Raw genomic sequence first — 20126 nt, 5'->3', positions numbered from 1 at the left:
ACACACAGGGTGGTCAGAAGTGGCTTTGGTCTTTTCCACAGCTGAACCACTTTGGCCCAAATCACATCAAACAGGTGTTTTCCCACTTCTGCATAGTAAATTCTAATAAATTATGCTCATTTTGCACCTCTTCAAGGAAATGAAAACCCTAAAATGATGTATTATTACAACTGAAGCTTAAATTAAAGGCTTAAATCACATTTTCTCTGATGGCTGCACTCTGTCCAGGCTACCAGAAACTGAGTTCAGGCCTCTATAAAGCTGTAGTGAGGGGTTGTCTGATGACTGGAGGGAACTTAGATGAAACCTGCTTGCTCCAGCTACAAGATGGAGTGCATGAAAAACCACTGCCCATTGCTGGGTCAGCTGAGAAGCCTCCAGTTTCTAGTTACAGGAGAATAGAGACCAATGACCTGTGGAGCTGGACAACCAAAAATAATAGATGTATCTGTGCTTGCTCTCGTTCAGGCACACAGATGCAGGTGCAGCATGGAAGATGTGGCTTAGAGCAGCAATAAAAGCTCTGGCTTTTCCTCACCTCTGCTTCTCCCAGGCAGTAGGAAACTCCTGCCCACCCAGTCACAATGTGTCCTGGTGAACATGAGACACAAAGCTAGAATTATCACACTCAGCTTCACACCTCCACTGTTACTGGCTCACTCTGCCCATCACGTGCTGTCACTTGGTGTTCTCCCCACTTCAGCACCTACTGAGTGGGGAAATTCAGTGATCCCAACAGACAGGCTTTCCTATGGGACCACCAGGAATTCAATACCAGTCATCAAATTTCTGTGCTTCCACCACAAACAGATCCTTCATCATCTTCACTAATTTTGTCACTGATTAGATGCATTCTGAGTGACTGACAGGAGATGATGTTTTCTGTGTGGAAACTCAAGAGACAGATTTGTCCAGTGGAGAAGTACATTATGACTTAAAAAAGGTGCATGTGCAAACAGAATCATAGCAACCTCAGTGAAGAACTAGCAAATCCTGTAAGAAAACTGTTTCCATGTTTAATGTTCATATAGAGCTGAGGGGTCTTAATCTACCACACGTGCAAGATCTCTGAGGGCATTATGGGCACAAGAGAAGCACTGAGCTGAACTCTACTGGCTTTGTAGAGGGACACCCCACAGGAATGAAACCAGTAGGATCTGACCAGATGCACTGGTCCAAAACATATTTAAGTCCAAAGTCCAAACATATTTACTGGATGTGTTAATCACCAGTAGCTGCATCCATATGAAAATGAAGATGGCTGGGCATCTGTAGCTTGCTGTACACTTGCTTTAAAACATGTGCTGCATGACTGCATTCTGAAATTCCTTATTTGTACAGCAAACAAGGAAGCAGTAAGGGGATAAATGAATTCTTTCTGTTTCACTTACAGACACATAAATTTGTTAACATACTTACAGCCACTTTCATCATCTGTATAGAGACATTTATTTTAAGGTTAAGTATCCCAATATATAAAAAACATTTTTAAAACATGTTTCCTGGTGTCAGTTTCAGTTGGAAAGTATTTTCCATTTCCTCAACCAAGAACTAATGTGATCACATAGTTTGGCAGTTACTCAGTATAAGGTTTTGACCTCTCTTTAGTGATATTAAGGCAGATTTTATTTTTTCCGATACTCCCTGGACTTTGCCACTGCCTAGCTTGGAAAGACAGGAAACACACGTATTTGAAGTGCTGAAAATGTTATTGTATGCAATGATGGTAATGTTAGTGAGCAGCTTTTCAAAGTAAATTTAAAAATACATGGAAAACTAACCAACTGACAGGGAAGCCTTCCCTTCCAAAATTAAAATGTTTATGTTCTGGGTGCTACTTCTATTCATTCAGAGGAATGATTCGATTAACATTTATGTTCTTGTGCTTCACTGAAATAATCTATTGTTTCTTACATGGAAGCCTTGACAAAGGCAGGGTATTTATTCCCTCAGCAGGGGGGATCTGCCCAATGTTAATCATGATTGCAACCTGATGAGACTCAGCACTTTGCAGCTGCTCCTTCACAGTCACTAGCTGCAGTAACAAATTGATTTTTTTTTTTACTTTATATAACACAGAAACTGAAAAGTGTTTCTCTAGATGTTGACTGTTCTTTGCACTACAGATCTCTGGCATCTCTTGGGCTCTGATGACCACACAGAACCATGAAGAAAGGGAATATTGCAGTGAATGAGAAGAAATCTATTGGCAGTTCAAACCATGCTTAGTTCAAACACAAGGTAATTTGCTGACCATGTTAAAAGTCTCATTTGACAGAATTTGACAGGTTTTTCCCAAAATGCAAGAATATGTTACTGGGAAAGGAAAGAGATGTTTTCAGACTGAATTAATGGGGCAAGATCTCAAAATATGTGTCAAGTAATACAAACTATTCATCTTCTCAACAGCTAACATAGGGAATGGTTTATAATTGAAATAATGGGAAATAAATAAAAGACTTTGTCAGAGAAAGCCCAAGTTAAGAGCTCCTTCAGTGATAAATCATGGAACAGATTTTAATCATTAAATACTTTGATTAATGTTAAATATAGGTTACTGGTGATGTAAAGGATATTTAGAGTATCATGCATTTAAATAGTTCAATATCATGTATTTGAATAGTTGCATGCAAGAAAGAGAATTAATCCCACAACATGAAACTTGGGATCTGATGATTCAATTTCCAGACTCCTAGATGAATTCCTATTGCAGGCTCTGAAACTCTTAGCACTAAATGATGAAAAATAATTTAAAAACCCTACTAATTAACTAAAAACAATGAGGAACCATGGTGAGATTGAAAGGTTAAAAAGGCAATACAACACTGGGCTGTTGCACAGATGCGTATGAGGAAACTTTCATAACACTGAACAGGATGGAATGTTTGGGCAGTTTTGTTTCCATTTACTTAAAATACCTTCCAATTACAGCAGGTGCACAGAACAGGAGCCAGAGCAAGTTTACCATATCAAACAGGCAAAATGGACTTGGCATGTTTAGCCTAGCAAAGTAAAGGCTAGAGAAGAGTTTTGGAAACAAGATGCCATCACTGCAATGCACACGGTTTAAGAATAAAGGGGTATAAGATGCCCATGAATAATGTAGGCTGGTAATCACCAGGGGATGCTCAGCCATAGGAGGGATCATTGTTGGGAAAGTAGCAGGGCTGAAAATGATTTAAAAAAACTTTATTTGTTTATGATTATAGAAGTCCATTTTAGCAGAGGACTGGCCTATGTTTGAAAGAAAATGAGTGACAGTGAGTAGTACTTGGAAAAGGCAACAGAAAGTGAATTGCCAACACTACATGACAGCACACACATTCACATTTCAAGCATGATCTTTGCCTCAATGAAATCCTACTGGAGCAAGACTGATCCCTAACAGTAGGAACAGCTAACACTAACCAGCATTAATTCACACTATTATTTTCTGGAAATATGTTCAAGGAGTTAAAAGCCAGACTTTCATCTGGGTACTTAGCAGTCCTTTCTGCCTGTCAGACCCATCTCCTGAAATACATGCTACCCGAAAGGCAAGTTTCATTAGCTGTGCCAATTCTGCACTCATGAGTAAATGTGCAATGTGGTGTACAGGAATTTACCAGCATGACCCCCATTAATAGTAATGCAAGTCATGTAACTGAGTTCCTGCTCATGGAGCTGAAAATTTACCTTTCGCTGCCTAACCCTAAAGGCTGCCTTTTCAGTTAGTGCTTCTCCAGAAAGAAGCTGGGATTCAAATTTCAAAGACCACATGCTGTAACACTGAGTAGCAAGAAGAGGTACCAAACAGTGCCAGAGAGAAAACCTGGTCTCCCTTAAACAAACTATGAAAGAAGTGCATTATTCCGGGCCTCAAATGAAAGGAAGAAAAAGCAGCCCTGAGTGTTGCAGTGTTTTATCACTATCACATAATGATTCTTCAAACATTCTGTGCATCCCATAATGAAATTCATTTTGTTTGTTACACTGACTCTTATGTTTTTATGTTATAGTCACATATAGGGTCACCTGGAGAAAAGAAATAGTCCTGTCTTAGGATCAATATGGGGCAGCACAAGTCCCCTACCTTTTTCTTCATCTGTAAACCAAGATTAACCATATTTATGTTCCTCAAAAGATGGAAATTAGTAAAATTACCTAAAACTGTAAACAATTAAATGAAACTTAAATTTGCCTCACTGAGCTTTCATGAAGATCACTTGTTCTGATCTATAAGTGACAATCTCCCATCTCATGTCTAACCCATGATATTCACCTTTGCCCAGAGAGTCACAGGCAAAATGTGACTACAGGAATGGCAGCCTCCTAGGATGTATTTTGAAAACTGCAGCTCCCTTTCTGACCACAGCAGAGGTTACAGTGAGACTCATCTACTGTCTCAGCAGTGACCTGGAGGAGTGACCTCCTTGAGCCACAACAGGGTGTGGAACTCCCTTTGATCACCTGTAGTGACTTTCTCAGGTTGCAGTGAGAGAACACCACTTGGAGGTATTTTCCTAGTGATGCCAAATCTGATTTTTGTGAAACTCAGTTACAGGGCAATGTTTGGACTTCTCCCCATAAATTCAACAGTAAGAAAGACATGTAGCTTCTCCCAGTTGAAAAACCCTGAGAAGCTTAATCTGTGAACTTGTGTTTTACAAGTGGAGACCAGACAGAGGAGAGAAAGTCATCAAAACACATCTGTTTATAGTTTGCAAATCTACTGCACAAATCCACTGTGATTACACTTAGAACATCAGAGGTGGATATTCTGATGTGGCTCAGTTTCGTTTGGGTTCTCTATTATGTTTAAGTAAATATTTAAACTGCGAGAGCCCACACAGTTACTTATTAGAGACACAGCTGGTGTAACGATGCACAGTGAATGGAAAAGACATACAGATCCACAGACAATGGGAGCCCTTGTCCTAAACACTTAACCCTTGTATTTTAGATCATATGTCCTACTGTTTCCAAGTCAGGATACAAAACTGTTGGAGAGGTTTAAGCAAGTAGTCCAATCCTGGGCAGACTTATTTTAAATTAAACCAGACGAGATAGTATCTGTACATGTAATAGTAATACTGCAAAGTTCAAATGTTTGTTTAGTCAATCAGCAGCAGTGGTGACACTCGGATTCCTAGATCTCACCCTTTTATTAGTTAATCTGCAAGATAATAGCCTGTTCCAGAGGTCTCACAAACATTTCCTCCACCAGACAACTTTTTTCCAGCTTCCATTCCTAGATAAAAACTTGCCACTTGACTTTTCTCACAGATGGGAAGAGCGAGAGTGGTTTTGGTCAGCCATCAGAGAGTGCTCCAACATAAGGGATATTCCCTGAGCTCAGACTGAAAGCTGTGCTCTCCAGCCCAAACCCAGGCCAGGAGGTCTTCCTCCTGCTTCAGCCACCCCATTGAGTCTTTTGAAGGAGCTGAGGAGATGATTCAGCAGCAGACTGTAAGTATGGCCAAGACTTCGAAAATGCAAACCAGTACTGCCTGCAGATGAGACACAATGTACCTTGTTACACTTGGCACCAGGAGGAGACCCAATTTCTTGGGGGTCAGATGTTGCATATTGTAAATTCTGCATTTTCTCAGCTCACTGTACACATTAAAAATATAGGTATTTTAGACAGTCAGTCTTCTTGCACAATGCTTTGCATGACATAGCTTAATATTCAGAGCTTGGCTTGTTTGTCTTTTTAATAAGTGGAAGAAGAAAAGCCATCCTGAAGTCAGTGCCAGCCTTTCAGTGATTCCAAGAGTTTGCTTACCAGACAGTAAGTTACCCTTCTGTTTTTGTTAATTAGTAGCTAATGATTTATTGGCCATTTGGAATGGTTAAAGGTTAAAAAGAATCTGTTTCCTTGTTATTTTTTTTAACACTCTCCTCTTCATTGTTAATGCGCTGGTTCAGACCCCACCACCCACAAAAGTGCTGGGTGGAAAATGCCTTAAACCTTTTGGGGCTCTTTGCTTTTTAACACTTCCGGCTACAGTAATAACAGGGGAAAATGGAGTAAATGGCATTGGGTTCTGCTGGGGGCATTGCAGTGAGTGGCAGAGGGTCTTGCTAGAGGCATTTGGGCAAATGGCACTGGGTTCTGCTGGGGGCATTGCAGTGAGTGGCAGAGGGTCTTGCTGGAGGCATTTGGGTAAGTGGCCGAGGGTCCTGCTGGGGGCATTGCAGTGAGTGGCACAGGGTCCTGCTGGAGGCACTGCAGTGAGTGGCACAGGGTCCTGCTGGGGGCATTGAAGTGAGTGGCACAGGGTCCTGCTGGGGGCACTGCAGTGAGTGGCACTGGGTCCTGCTGGGGGCACTGCAGTGAGTGGCACAGGGTCCTGCTGGGGGCATTGGAGTGAGTGGCACAGGGTCCTGCTGGGGGCATTGCAGTGAGTGGCAGAGGGTCCTGCTGGGGGCACTGCAGTGAGTGGCAGAGGGTCCTGCTGGGGGCATTGCAGTGAGTGGCACTCGGTCCTGCTGGGGGCATTGGGGCAAGTGGCACAGGGTCCTGCTGGGGGCACTGCAGTGAGTGGCACAGGGTCCTGCTGGGGGCATTGCAGTGAGTGGCACTCGGTCCTGCTGGGGGCACTGCAGTGAGTGGCACAGGGTCCTGCTGGGGGCATTGCAGTGAGTGGCACAGGGTCCTGCTGGGGCACTGCAGTGAGTGGCACAGGGTCCTGCTGGGGGCACTGCAGTGAGTGGCACTCGGTCCTGCTGGGGGCACTGCAGTGAGTGGCACAGGGTCCTGCTGGGGGCATTGCAGTGAGTGGCACTCGGTCCTGCTGGGGGCATTGCAGTGAGTGGCACTAGGTCCTGCTGGGGCACTGCAGTGAGTGGCACAGGGTCCTGCTGGGGGCACTGCAGTGAGTGGCACAGGGTCCTGCTGGGGGCACTGCAGTGAGTGGCACAGGGTCCTGCTGGGGGCACTGCAGTGAGTGGCACTCGGTCCTGCTGGGGGCATTGCAGTGAGTGGCACAGGGTCCTGCTGGGGGCATTTGGGCAAGTGGCACAGGGTCCTGCTGGGGGCATTTGGGCAAGTGGCACAGGGTCCTGCTGGGGGCACTGCAGTGAGTGGCACAGGGTCCTGCTGGGGGCATTGCAGTGAGTGGCACAGGGTCCTGCTGGGGGCACTGCAGTGAGTGCACAGGTCCTGCTGGGGGCACTGGGGCAAGTGGCACTGGCTGGAGGCTGCTGCTGCCAGGGCTGCAGCCTTGCCAGGGTCCCTGCCCGGCTCCCTGGCGCTCATTAGGCCGCCCGCCAGCCCCGGCTGCTTCGTTAACCCGCCGGCCCCTGCTCCCGCTCCGCCGTGGGGAAGGGAGGAGCCCGGGCCATTCCCAGGCGATGCTGTGCTGCTTCAGTGCTCAAAAAGCTCATTAAGGGCCCATGGAGCGGCGGTCTCCCCGGACAAGCTGCCGGAGCCCAGCTCCCCCAGCAAGGAAAATAAATAAATAAACAGGAAAAAATAAACAGGGACAGCACACTGCTCACAGTCCTGTGGAAATGCCAGAGGAGCTTAGCATGGACTTGCAGACCGCTCTGATCAATCAGGAAGCTCTAAATCAGGCCACATTACAGAAACCACTAACGTTAATCTTTGTTTTCTGGAGTTTCCCCTTGCAGATTTCCAGAGCACCTTGAAGATAGGCGGTGTGAAGAACAGATCCTGATTAGTCACCAGGGAAAGGCAGGACAAGTCATTTCACATAACCCCCTTAACTCCTTTGATGTATGTATCCCCTTTATTCACTGAATATTTTAATGGCATTTCTCTATACAAATTTGACTCAAGTCTGTACAGAAACACGAGAGCTTGTGACAGTGAAAAGGAAAACCAAAGAGCTTCCCATCAGTGAGTAAAAAATGCAAATCCTAAAAAGCCATCAGACCAGTTTCTTTTCCTAGAGAAACGGCCTGCAACACCAATCATCAGGATCTGGGCTGGCCTACAAAGTCAAGCGAGTTTTACTGGCCTGATTTGTTATCTCCTTTAGGGCTGCATCCAGAGGCTAAACTTTGATATTCAAAGCAGGAGGTTTCAGCACAGCTATGAGACCTGGCACTAGTGAATGGCACTGCCCAAACTGCTGCTGTTCTTCCAGTGCTGGGGCAGAGATGGGGAGCAGCTCCTCCTGTCACAACATGTGGCAGTGGCACAACAGGGCTGTGAAAAGCCATGGTTACACAGGCATGGCATCCAGATATGCTCCTTGCTTCTACAGCTTGACCAGGATCTTCACAAATATCATCCAGCAAAGGGTATATTGCTAGTTCTGACTAATTTTGGCAAGGGCTGCTGCAGTGCTGATGGGAAGAAGAGTTTTCTCTGTCTGCAAATGGAAATTTTATCCTCAAATGTGTATTCCCAGATGCTTCTCAGCTCTTTGAGGCTGAATCAGTGACACAGCAAGACAGACCTGTTTTGGCTGTCAAGAGACCATTCTCTCTCTCCTCAAGACAACATTCAGTTTTCCATGTGGCAGACAGCACTCACCACAGTGCTCTGCTGCTGAGGGTGTCCTGTCCTTCCTCTGCAGCCCTTTCCTCATGCTGATCTGCCCCTGTGGCTGATGTCCCTTCTCCCTGACCTTTCCTGCCCTCTGAACCCTTTTTCTGCCTATTTTGCTGTCTCACTCTCTTTCCACCAACAAGGATGTTCTCCAGCATTTTTGGAGAACTGGGAAAGAAGAACATATTCTTTGATGCTGGAAGAGCCCCCTTGTTCTCCCTCCCCTTCTGTCCTGTTCCACTTCAGCAAATCCTTCTCCCTTTGCCACTTGTCCCTATTTACCTGCCAAAGAACAATTCCGAAATATTTTTTGCTTTATATAAATCTTGTAACTTCTATGCCATATTTTTGCATCCAGAATGTCAATGTGGCTGCTCTCAGAGTCCAAGAAATACCTGTGACACTTATGCACAGCAACTAACCCCTTTCTGGACAGATCCCTGGGGACACCTTGCCAAGCAAACTGCTGCTTAGTGTGGTAATGGAGTCACATTTCTGCCTATAACATCCAGGAATCCCACACTTTTCCATGGGCTCATTCCCTATCCCCATGGCTGGATCTTTATGAGGATCTCCTGGCACACAGAGACTTCTGCAAGGCCAGGTAACTGCAAAGTGCTGCTTCCTCTCACTACACAGACAGATACAAAATACCCGAAAAGTTGCTGCAAATCAGTGAGCTATTGTGATTTACTAGATGATTTAATTGTGCTAACAGTGCACTTCAAAGAACTCGCACCAAATTCCTGAGGTGCCATTCCAATGACTCTGTGGCTTTGAGCAAGGCCTTGCCAGGCTGGGCTGCAGAGCACAACCTTTAAGCACTGTCCCCAGGGCCTTAGGGAGAACCAAGGACCATCCAGATTGTGCCAGGTCTCATGGAGATCCCAAAGATCACCATTTTGGGAGGTGCCACTAAATGTCTTGGGATTTTTGCAGAGGTGACAGATGGCTTGAGCAAACTGGGCTCAGGAGCATCGCTGGGTGCCAGGTTCCCCAGCATGACCTGAGAGCCCCACACCAGGAGGAAAAGCCACACACAGCTGACACCCAGTTCAGATGTGGGGTGCACACCCCAGATGGACACACAAGTTAAACCTTTAAAACCTGGGTGATGTGAGAAGAGTAAGCACTGAACAGCCTTGACAAAGATGAGCCTTCCAAAAGAGGAGGATTCAGGCTGGTTTTGCCAAGACACAGTCCCTTACTGTGCAGATGTTTTCTGAAAAGCTCCTGTTTGTGTTTGCATATAAAATCACCACCACAACAATCAGTGTTTTTCAGGTGGTGTTTGCAAACTCTGTGAGAGCAAAGTTCCAAAAAGCAGGCGGGGGAGAGAACAAGCCAGGCCCTGGGTACACGCTTTCCCTCCCTTCCCCAGTCCCAGAGATTTCTCAAAGCTGTCACTGAGAGCTGAGCTACTCAGTGCTGGGGAGCAGGTCACACTTTACATCTCAATGACCTCCACATGACTTTCACTGCTTTACACTTTAATTTCCCGAGACACAGATTTAGAGGTGAGTTATTTGTTATTTTGTGTCAAGACAATGGAATGTCGCTCCACAGCCAAAGCCTGATTTCCTTTCCCAGATATCAATCACTTCACACTTACCCTCCACTAGAAAAAAAAAAAAGCAAACAAAACAGCAACAAAAACAATTACTAATTGAAATCCACATGAATAAATATCTGTGGAATTGCAGGGAGGGACTTTTAAAGTCCAGGCTCACATATCTTTGTTCCACAAGGGCAGATCAGCTGCCCACCCCCCATCCCTTTACACCCACTAACACCTGCAAGGGCTCCACAACCAGCCAGAGCAAGAAAAAGTAAATATTAGCCAGGCAGCCCTCCAGTGCTTTTCAGGAGATGTTAGGAATGTAAATGGTTGCCATGGGCCAGGCCAAAGTCCCACTGAGGGAGTGGTAAGATGCTGTGCAAGTGTGTAAGAACAGGGCAAGTGTGCAGCAACTATTCTGCTCCCTCTGAGCTTTCCACCTGCAATACTGCAGGCTGGAACTCAAGACAGGTTTTCACAGGGTTCTGTCACATTTTTTGAATCTATGGGACTCATGTTCTCATCTAATCAGTCCTTTGCTTTATACAATCACAGAATATAACCCAGTGAGTCCTGCTCAATAACATCACTTGAACCCAAGTGAAAATGTTCCTTTAGAAAGGGAAATACTGACTTGATTTAAAGATTTCAGGGGACAGCAAGAACATCCAAATTGTGGGCAGGTATATTAATTCTAATCAGAATCTGTCAAGGTTCAGTTTCTGTATAGCAAATCTATGGTCTTACCTAGAGGAGGACTTTCATTGATGATCCTCTGGATTTGGGTGGAAGAGGATGAATTTGACCTCAGCAAGGATGTGAGTGCATGAATCATGAGCCAGAAAACCAGGAAATGACTCACAAAAGGAACTATTTTTTCTGAGATTACCTTTTCTCATGGCATTTTAAAAATTGAGTTCTGAGCATGTGGGAAATTACATCTTTTGCATTCAGACATGAAGAACATATTTTATGTGTTTGACTAGAACAACATTCTGAACTTCAAATGTAAAATGCAGAATGCATTCAGTAATGAAAATCTAATTTCTTTCCTTCCTCTACCTGCTTGCAATTTTAATTGCTAGGGTTTTTTTAAGTGGCCATGCCCAGTAGCACCAAAAATACAGATCAGTAATACAAATGCAGAGCTACAAATTCCTCATACTCTCATATTGTACATGAGCCTCCAGCACTACCCACCACACCTTTCACCAGTACACAAGACTACCCACCAAAAAGGACAATAATCTGCTGATACAGCAACTTCTGTTCTTGTAAGAAAGTTGTGAAAAAACTTCATAACCTGCTTCTGGCTAAGCACCTTGGTATTCCAGTCAAATTTCCTTACCCTCTTGAGCTGAGAACTAAATTAAACATGAATGTCTCTCAGGATGCTGCTTAAAAGATTTGGTTGTGGCTAGAAAAGAAAGTGACTTTTACACTTGAAATGCTTTTTTTCTTATAAAGTTGAAGAAACCCTGTGAAGAAACCCTTTCTCTGTGAAGATGAGGCCCCCCCAGTTACATGGGTAAGTACAGCTAAGTATTCAAAAACTTGAGCTAATGAACTGACTGTGGTCATGCTCCCTGTGGTTTTGGTGTCCTGCAGGCTCCCCTGTGCATAAGCCATGGCAGAACTTTTGATCCCATGAAAATGCCGTAGAAGGAAAGGCATCCAGCACAAATTGATGATCTGGTGAGGTGTACCATCCACACTGCTGGATGTTAGCACCATCCACCACCTCCTCCTTGCTGTAACACCACTGGCCTCCAGACCCTGCTGTACATTCTGCTATTAAACAATTCACAATGAGATGGGTGATAAGGGAACGATAACATTGGAAGAAATATAGTTAAATCTTAAGTAAGAATATGTGGTTTCTTTTAAGAGGAAGCACTATGTTGTAATGCACTTTCTGCCTTGCACACTTAGGAGAGCCTTTAAAAGGTCTGTTGGCATTTCTTAGAAATACCATGAATTTAGGTTTTGAAATGCCACAAAATTCCATTTCCTTCTGGAAAAATATGCTCAGAGAAGTAGGGTGCTCCTAATTGAATAACATTTTCAGTATTTCCAGTACCTCTCCACCTCCACGGTTTGCTTAACATGGCAATTACTATTCTGCATTTTTCTTTATCAGATAATGCCAAGCAATGCTGGAGCAGGTCTGTGTCAATCACAAATGCTGTAAACACAGCACGTCAATCCGAGCCAGCAAAATCCAAACTCTGGCAGTGCCACATCTGATCAACAGTGGCATTACCATAATCTTCAACAACTGCATTGTTTGTTTAGAAAATCTCCCTCAATCCCTTAACAAATTAGTCTGGAAGCCACCAAGAGGATTAACTTCAAAAATTCTCCCTCAGATCACTATTACATCTGCTCCGATGTCACCAGTGATTGACATTTGCATAAGTCATACCCAAACGTTATTGCTAATTGTTTTTCCAGTTATTTGACTTCTGTTGGGGTCTGTCTTTTCCAACCAAGGTAAGAAACTCAGCACTCAGCTGGGCAATCCTGCTCTGGTGCAAGAGGTTCTGCCCAGCACAAGGGGCAATACCAAATACCTAAGAATTTAATCACCAACCACTTTTCCTGACCGCTCAGATTCAGGGTAAACGATACTGGGTGGTGTCTTGGATACTGAGAGGGCAGTGTCTTGCACCCAGGGTCCAATGACAAAGTTATGCCTAGCTGGTGGCAGCTATGTGGCTTTTCTCCAAGGAGCTGGCAATCCCTATTCAGCTGCAGGCATGTGCCTGCCTCATAAATCACCCACAGTGCTGGCAGCCTCCTTGGCAGGCTCAGCAGGGAGACCAAGAGCTGAGCAAACAAGGTGTTTGTGCTGGAAAGCTCACACGAGGTGGGAGTGGGATGGCACAGGGAAGCCTGTGCTGAGCTACTGCCTGGTGCTGCCTGCTGGTCCTGGGGCAACAGAGAGCTGAGAACCCAGTCTAACAAGGATTGGTTCACTTTACAGGAAAGAGAGCAGCAATCAGTGCCATTCTTGTTTTTTGGCACAATTGCCACAGTCTGAGTTTCACTACAATGTTGTAGTGAAAAGCATTCTGCCTTTTTTTTTTTCCAAGGCAAAATGACAAAATCAATTGTCAGTGCTGGATATGGAATATATTTCCATAACAGGCAAATTTGCAATCAACAGAGAAGGTCTGTGTTTTCAGAAGGAAACAAGATAACCTATCTGTCAGCTCCAAAGGCACCTCGTGCAGGAGCACGTGTGCCAGAGGCAGCAGGGTCTGTGCTTGTCTCTGCAGCAGACTGTCACAGGTTGCTGCACTCACCCCACCCTATTGAAAACAAATTGCTGCATTCACCTCTCCAGCACAGAGCTGCACCACTCCCACTGCCTGCACTGCCTGTGCCACTTGTGCTCCTGCCCTTGGACTAAAAGGCACTTCCTGCCTGCCCGCGCCAGGGGATTGCAAGCGGCCACCAAGCTTCAGCTGCCCACGGCTACAACAATACACAGCCCTGTAGATCTTGATTTTTGGGGTATAACTGTGTCACCCCCTCTTGGTGATGGGTGGCTGCATGAAACTTGGTCTCAGCTGGCTCCTGGGTGGGAGAACAGGGGTGGACCTGAGTTTTAAAATAAAAGTTTTGTGTACACATCCTCAAGTTGTTCAGCAGTGCTCTGCCTCTGGCCACTGTTAGGCAGTTGGGTGACACGAGCTCCCAGAATCAAAACAGAGGCTCTAGTAAAACAAAGGCAGTGATGAATGTTAGAGATTTGCTGTAAAGATAATCCTGAAGATAATTCTGCCAACAAGTGGCAGACATCAGACATGCAAGAGTATAAGACATACAGGGGTTGTACAGGACTGTACTTTGCAACTGGTTGACTCTTCTGCTTAATTTTAAAAATAGGGGGATGCATCCTTAGCTGCCCAGAAATGCAAAAACTCAGCAAACCCCAAACCCAGTAACCTTCCCTTACATATCCAAGCTTGCCAGGTAAACATTGCAATTTTTATCTCAAGGTCTTTTCTCCTTATACAGGAATTATAGAAAGTCTTTATCTGTTAAGCCCCACACAGCTGCTCACTCTCTTTCCCCACAAAAGGATGGGGGAGAGAATCAGAAGGGAAAAAGTGAGAAAATTTGTGGGTTGAGATAAAGACACTTTAATAGGTAAAGCAAAGGCTGTGCACACATGCAAAGCAAAACAAGGAATTTATTCACCACTTCCCATGGGCAAGGAAGATGTTCAGTCATCCTCAGGAAAGCAGGGCTCTGTCACGTGTAACAGTGACTTGGGAAGACAAATGTCATCCCTGTGAACATCCCCCCATTCCTCCTTCTTCCCTTCCATCATATGGCCTGGGGTACCCCTCTGGTCAGCTGTCCTGCCTGTCCCCCCCAGCTCCTTGTGCACCACCAGCTCCTCACTGCTGGGGCAGTCTGAGGAGTAGAAAAGTCCTTGACTTTGTGAAAGCCCTGCCCAGCAGCAACTCAAAGGTCCCTGCATTACCAACACTGCCTTCAGCACAAATACAAAACACAGCCCATATTAGCTGCTGTGAAGAAAGTTAACTTTACTCCAGCCAAACCCAGTACACTTGGGCATGACAAAAACTGCACATGGAGATAAAGACTGTACATGGAGTGAAGGTGGGTGGTTCAGCACAGACCAGCAGATGCTTTTTGTTTTAACATTAAGAGCATTGACAGATATCTTCAGGTATGCTCTTAATTTATGCCTCTTTGGACACCTATATTCACAGAACTTCCATATGAGATTCCTTTTTCTGACTGCCATATTGCCTGACTAGCTACAGGAACAGCATCATATGAAACCCTGATCTGGCCTGGAATTGCTTTTTTTCTTCCTGACTCTTCCTCCATGACCCTGCCCTTCCTTCCATTTTATCCTAAATCCTGAGCAAGTGCAGATAGGATCTCTGTTGTGAACAGCTTCATCCCAAGTCTGCCTGAGCTGGCAGCAGTCCCAAATCCACAGCATCCCAAGCCCCTCAGCTGCCCACAGCTGGATCACAGCAAGGCACACAAGCTCTGTCTATCAGTGCTGGAGAGCCCCACTCAGACGCCCTGAACAAATGGGGCCCATTGAGGTGTCCCAGATATGGAGCTGGTGGGTTTTGGCCAGAGGCCACCCCTGGCATCCAGAGCCAGTCTGTGGCACTACTAGTGATCCATAGTATGGAGGATTTGTGGATGCAGACTTCAAAAAATCAGCTCTGTGATGCTACACACAGCTGTGGGGGCATGGTAAAGTAACCCTTCAGGATCAGCTTTGGCCAAGGAGCCCCCAGGGGAGGGAGGGAGCTGCCTTCCCACCCACTCACTCACCTGCTGAGCAAGCACAGGGGGAGAGCAGCTGTACCCACCCCAGGTATGGAAAATAAGATACAAGTGGGACTTGGCACTGAAACACAGGGTGTTCTGGCACTGTAAACAGCTTTCAGCCAGAGGATGAGGGATAAAACCTCCATGAGATGGGAAGGTACTGGGAAATTCTAGTGTATGAGTGGGCTGACAGCTAAATCTCTACAGTATTAACTCGGTCTTCAGTGATATTCAAGCTGCAGCTTGCCCCAGACGAAGGCCAGTTAACTCAAGAGAAACCATCACTTACCACAGGCAGGAAACTTTTGAATTCATATGAGTCTAATTGAGAGCAATGCACCTCCTGTCCTTTGAATTCACAACACACCGAAGACCAACCCCAATCACCCTCACTTCTTTAAGGTTTATCTCTAACTGAAGAATTTGCCTGTTTTCTCTGCAGTTGTCTAAGTGCAGGTCTGGGTTCTGCTGGTGGGAAGCACACAGGGATGAGAGTCAGCAGGTCCCTACTAACTGTAATCACTCTGAAGGGGTGAGCTACTCCCAAGACAGGCAAGTATCTGAAACAAAACCCATAGCATGTCTCAATCAAAGACATTCAAGGAGGGAGAGAAAAAACAGCAGCTTACTATTGATTATCAGATATGAGAAGAAATCTCATCCCAGTTATGGAAAAAGAGTAATATTTGTCCTGAATAGCTCATCCTAGGAGACTGTAGGTTCAAGAGACCAGTACAGTGGAGACAGTCTCCTAGGCACCCACCATTTTACACCTCCTGACCATGGAAGCGGATCCCACCACAGGCACTGCCTAACAGCACACAGAAATTGTTCCTTTTGTGAGTCACCCAGTGAGTCATTCAGGACTTTGTTCATTCTATCCCCCAGAATTACTGCACTGCACATCAGACACTCACTGAGAGTTTGTTTCTATATGCTTTTCCCAGGTTTTCTGTCATTGAGGTGAAATTATCCTGTGCTCTCTTAAAGACGTGCAGAAGGACCTTCTGCTTACAGAACAGTAACATCCTTAAGCAACTTGGATGTCATATATGTATAAGTAACACATAATATACAGAGCATATAAATACAAATATACAGGTACATGCCCTCTATAATTAAAGGAACATGTCCATACTCAAAATATTTTATGTTGTGCCAAATGATGAATTCTACCCTGAGGTAATGAGTCAGGTAAAACATTAACATAAGTTTGATAGTATATCTCAAATGCTGAACAGAACTGTGTTTCTATCAGGAGTTTGGGAGAGTGGCTTGAACTTTGCACTTAATTAAAAACACCACTCACTACAGGGTCCAGTAAAATCTGCTGTTCCAGGTAATACCTACCTGTATGTACAATGAATGCCAGACAGTTGAAATAATGCCCTTGTTACTGAGCATCATCACCATCAAAGATGGGTGTGCTCCTATTCCAACAAGTATCAGCACAGCTAAACCTGGTCACTGTCACTCATGCTGGCAGGCTCAGGAGAGCCAAAGGATGAGGAACAAACTCCATCAGAGGCTGACTATATTCTCACCATCTGGAGAGGAAGTATAGTACTGAGGCAAATAGGGCAGCTGACATTGCTGCTGCCCCTTACACCAGCTATCCCATGGACAAGCAGCAGGCTGTTTGTACTATTTTTTAATCAGTTTTATTTTCCAGGCTGAAATCTTCCCCCTTCTTCCACCTTTCCTTTCAAAATAATTTTTTAAATTCCATTTCTTCTAAATTTCTTATCAATATATACCTCTTGAGAAAGCAGGTCACTCATGGGTTACCTTTAATTCAATACTCCCCATTGATTTTAATGGCTGCAAGATCAGGACCCCACCAAATAATGTGTTTGAGCTATCAGAGTCAGCAAGTGGCCTTCCTCTCTTCCCCCACTGTCAGCAAACATCTGTAATGGCAAGTAACAGGTAAACTGATACCTTGCTACTGGGAAGCTGAAAAACTTCTAATACACAGCTGAAACTAGATAATGGTTATAAAACACTCCTAGTTCACTTCTGCTGTCTTATAGCTTCTAATTCCTCCCCCTTGATGTCCTCCCTTCCAGAAATTCAATACAGAGCCAACACTTAGTACAAGTTCCATGTGCTTCCCTCAGGCATTTCTACTGAAACCAGCTGGTTTCCTCCAATGTAGGGAGCATCCACTTCCATCACTACACAGTGAATGAAATGGCATTGCTTCCCTTCCTCTGATACAATCTGTTTCCTTACTGCAATGTTTTACAGTGCTGGCACATACCAGGGTTGGTAAGAAAGCATCAAATACTTGAACTGACAGAGAACTGCTTTGATGCCTCTCTGCAAACACAGTGCAGCAAAGCCAGCTCTGGACTTATCTTTTACTGATGAGGCTCCACTGTTGGTCCCCAAGTGACAGGGGACCTTCTGATATTAGTTAATTCTAATTAGTTAATTCTAATTAGTTAATTCTATTCGTTAATTCTAAACCATCATTTTTCAACAGCAATAAAGATAAATATTACCAAGCACATCACTTCTGAGCTAAATACAGAAAATACTTTACAGGAGTCACTTCTACACTTGCTTCTCATTTCATTATGGTTATTAGCAAACTGACTTTGTGCAGGGTGACCTTGCACATCACCAGGATGTGTCTATTAAGAAAACAGCTGCTGCTGAAGTTTTTTAATGCAAGAAAGACAAATCAATAAATTGGATCTCCAAGGGTATCTGTGATGATGATTATTCCCATGGACAACATTGGCAAGAGATGTCTAAAAAGGAGCAAAGACCAGAAGCTCCCCAGGCAAACAGAAGAATGGAAAAAGGGGCAAGGAGCACCAAAGGGGTGCTGGTGGAGGCAGCCCCTGTGGCCCTGCTGCCAGGAAAAGACAGAGACAGACAGGAGGGAGGAGAGTCCAGAAGGGTCTGAAGGTGAGGATCAAACATGAGCCAGAGACAGGGAGGAGGGAGACAGCTCAGGGGAGCTCTGCATGCTCAGAAAGGTTATGCAGTGTCTGAGCAGAACAAAGGGGCTGTGTAGCCTTGGGATTATGAACTGACACTGCAGTAGGATTTTGGAAAGAGTGGAAGGATGCAGTACCTGCAAACTAATATGTGTGCATGATTTCATATTTCAAAACTCATGAGTTTTGGTGCTCTTTGAATCAACACAGATTCAAAGATCTCAACTGTGTCAAGTTTAGACACAGCATCCCATTTATCTTGGCACAACTCAAATCCCTAAATTGTCCCTGTCTTTTCAACCTCCTCACAGGAACTTTACTTCCAGCTTTGTTAAAACATGAAGTAGCCAAGAAACTGCTGTACAGACAAATACCAGCTGAGGTGAAGGCTTAACCCTGGGGCAGGGTGTGGGGGCAGCCTGGTGGGCAGGGCTGCAGAGCTGCCTCCAGCTGTCACTGCCCTGCAGCACCCACTCCCTCTTCCACTGCTGGAGAGCTGGTGTGAGCAATTCTCAGATGTGCTGGGAAGTGCTGAGAGCACCTGAATACAAACTGGTGAGCATTTCCTACTTGTGCCATTTACTCAATGTTGTGAGCTCCCCCCTCCAGCCCAAATTTAACCATCCTGCAATAAATGCTGCTAAGGGGAAGGTGATGACCTCAGTCTCTCACACGGACAGCAAAGGGCACAGTGCAGCTCTCCACACAGTGACCCTGCTTTTCATCACTTTCATGTCACACAAGTGGCAAAGGCAGTAAAGTCAGCAGTGTTTCCTGGTGTTTCCCTCTGCTCTCCCTCTCTGCCCTGAATTTTGTCCTGTTCAGTGGAGACTGGCTCATTTCACTTCAAAAAACTGGGCAGAAGAAGAAAATGATGACAGGACACATGTGTTAACAACAAGAAAACACCAACTGCTAACATGGCTCACTACCAGTCTTGAACCACAGCAAGCCCTGAAAATGAGGCAGGGGTTTATTTTTAACATCTGTGTCAGATCTCTTTGCCTTTTAAAGAGCATTCCTCTGCTGCTCAGGCCCCTTATCTGCTCCTTGGCACATCAGTGAGCTGGTCCAGCAGCTCTCCCTGCAGCTGTGCCCAGGAGCCTGAAAGCTGGAGTGTCCCTCCACTGCCTCAGCAAGTGCTGTGCACTCTGCCAGAGTAATCCTCTAACAAATATGCACACATGGGAACAGCAGAAGAGCTTCACAGTGTCCACAGATGCGTGCATAGCAACACACCAAGCTTCAATTCTACTTCTCTGGGCTCCAGATAGCAAAGAGTATATTGCATATATTAAGCACAAAACTTAAATAAGTTTAATTTTTTTTAATATAAAATACTAATAGAAAGCTTTTTACTACCTCAATAAAATATCCTTAGGCTAGGAGATCCTATCTAGGAGTCAAAATAAAATTTTAATCCTCCCATTCAAACTGCCATACAAACTGTGATGAAAGGATACAGCACTGGGAAATAAAAAGCTTGCTGATCATATTAATCCTCCATCTTCCATTCAGCTTCCTACACCAGTATCCTGTTTCCTTTTTAACAGCCAACAATGCTTCTCTATTTTCTTATGTGATTCCCCTAAAATGCTCCATGTCAGACTTAAAAGCAATGCTTCTTAGTCACTAAATGAACTCTAATTTTTGTTATGGTTTATAGAAGATCTCTGACATCTACCTGTAAATAGTGACACTGTACACTCTAAAAGCCTGCTTTGTGGTTCATCATGAAATGGCTGCTCTGCACAGAGAGCCTGCAATCCTTTTAGTTTAG

At 44.8% G+C, this 20126-nt stretch overlaps 1 protein-coding gene across 7 annotated transcripts in view; it reads right to left on the bottom strand.

Moving 5' to 3' along the window:
• CELSR1 (cadherin EGF LAG seven-pass G-type receptor 1) overlaps positions 1-20126 on the bottom strand; it is a 166046-nt gene that overhangs the window by 48102 nt on the left and 97818 nt on the right. The gene's annotated exons all lie outside the window — the stretch shown is intronic.

This window comes from Agelaius phoeniceus, chromosome 5 (genome assembly GCF_051311805.1).
Source record: "Agelaius phoeniceus isolate bAgePho1 chromosome 5, bAgePho1.hap1, whole genome shotgun sequence".
NCBI classification, from domain to species: Eukaryota; Metazoa; Chordata; class Aves; order Passeriformes; family Icteridae; genus Agelaius; species Agelaius phoeniceus.
This window is presented reverse-complemented; position numbering and strand designations above follow the sequence as displayed.